The sequence below is a fragment of the Nomia melanderi genome, unplaced genomic scaffold (assembly GCF_051020985.1).
Source record: "Nomia melanderi isolate GNS246 unplaced genomic scaffold, iyNomMela1 scaffold0108, whole genome shotgun sequence".
NCBI lineage: Eukaryota > Metazoa > Arthropoda > Insecta > Hymenoptera > Halictidae > Nomia > Nomia melanderi.
Window position 1 is genome coordinate 60,001 of NW_027475223.1, and position 1,924 is coordinate 61,924.

Genomic DNA, 1,924 nt, shown 5'->3' on the forward strand with positions numbered 1-1,924 from the left:
AATATACCGCGACACGCGCGACTCCGTATCGTCGCGAAAAATCGTTCGCGAACGCGTCTTATGCGCCTCACCAGTGGTCTCTGCTGCGTCGCGTGTCTATATTCTCTTTTTACACTCTTCTCCTTCTTCTATCACATTTTACTCGATCGCGAAAAAGACTCTCGCTAGACGATCTCGCGCTCCGGTTAACTTTAACGCCCGTCCGAGAAGAATTTTCGGGGACTGGACGACCGAAGCGGATCTCGCGCGGTCTCGCGATCGACAGTGAAGAGAAGTGCAGAAGAGGAAAAGAAGACACGACAAACACACACCATGGGGCGACCGACGCGTTCGTTTCAACGCTTTCGCACAAAGTCGGCGGCGGTTATATATTTATATCATTATATTCCGGCGGACGGGACGCGACGTTCGAAAGCCTCGCCAAAGAGGAGCTCCTGCCTCTTCCTCTCTCTTTTCTACGAGAAAAGATAAACGTATTTTACGGGGATACGGAAACGTTACCACGTGGTGTCACACACGATCGTCCGTCTCTTCTCTATAGCAGAAACCGATAAAAATACACCTCCCGAAAGAGAGTATATGGTGATTCTTTTTATATATATATATATTTCGAAATACAACTGAACGTGGCGGAAGCGCACGGTGGTGGTCCAGCGAGGACACGCGACGACGGGGAATAAGAACTATTCGACCCGTTACGAATACGCATGCTCGTCCCGCACGATTTTAACACACACCGTGTTTTTCTCCAGTCGTCAAAGCGTTCGTGCGTCGAATTCGAAAAATAAAAAAAAAAGAAAAACACCTTTTCTCTCTCTCGGGGTAAAAGAGTCGATGTGTATTGTGTATAAAGGTTCTGCGAGAAGTCTCGTTTTGACGTGTGTTCCGCCGATAACGACGATCCTCCGAAACGGGGATACAGAAACGTTACACCTCACAACACGATCTCCGTCTCTTCTCTATAGCAGAAACCGATAAAAATACACCTCCCGAAAGAGAGTATATGGTGATTCTTTTTATATATATATATTTCGAAATTCAACTGAACGTGGCGGAAGCGCACGGTGGTGGTCCAGCGAGGACACGCGACGACGGGGAATAAGAACTATTCGACCCGTTACGAATACGCATGCTCGTCCCGCACGATTTTAACACACACCGTGTTTTTCTCCAGTCGTCAAAGCGTTCGTGCGTCGAATTCGAAAAATAAAAAAAAGAAATACACCTTTTCTCTCTCTCTCGGGGTAAAAAGAGTCGATGTGTATTGTGTATAAAGGTTCTGCTGCGAGAAGTCTCGTTTTGCCGTGTGTTTCGGTAACGACGATCCTCCGAAACGTACATCTCATTCGTAAGAGAGGAAGAAAACAATCTCCCTGGGGCCAGTCGGTAATATACCGACATACGACGTGTCGTGCACATCCGTCTCACGCACGGTATACAAAATATGAATAAAACGTGTGTAGTCTCTCTCTCTCGACTTCTTAATATTTTCTTTCACCTCTGACGCATCATTTCAGGTGACGTCGGGAGCGCGGGAAAAAAAATTTTTCTAAACACACGAAACCGTTCATCTCACGAACAGCCGAAAAAGTTGTCGCTCAGATCCATATCGCAGTGGAGCGGTATCCGCGGGCGGTCGTAATTGAACGACGCACGACGCCGCGAACACTCACGCGAGTCCATACAAACGATTCCGATCGTTTTGCAACAACTAGAACGTACACTGTCCGTGAAATTCACAGAATTTTCGCGTGTCCGCGACAAACGCCGACGAGACACCCATCGTTCGCTCGTACGTAGCATCCTTCTCTTAACCCGACTCAGAGACGTTCTTTGCGCCCTTCGGTAAAAAAACGTTCGATCCGAAGAGGTGAACGACGGCGGGGATTTGACAGAGCTACGCAAGCAGTGTATGGTACGTAAA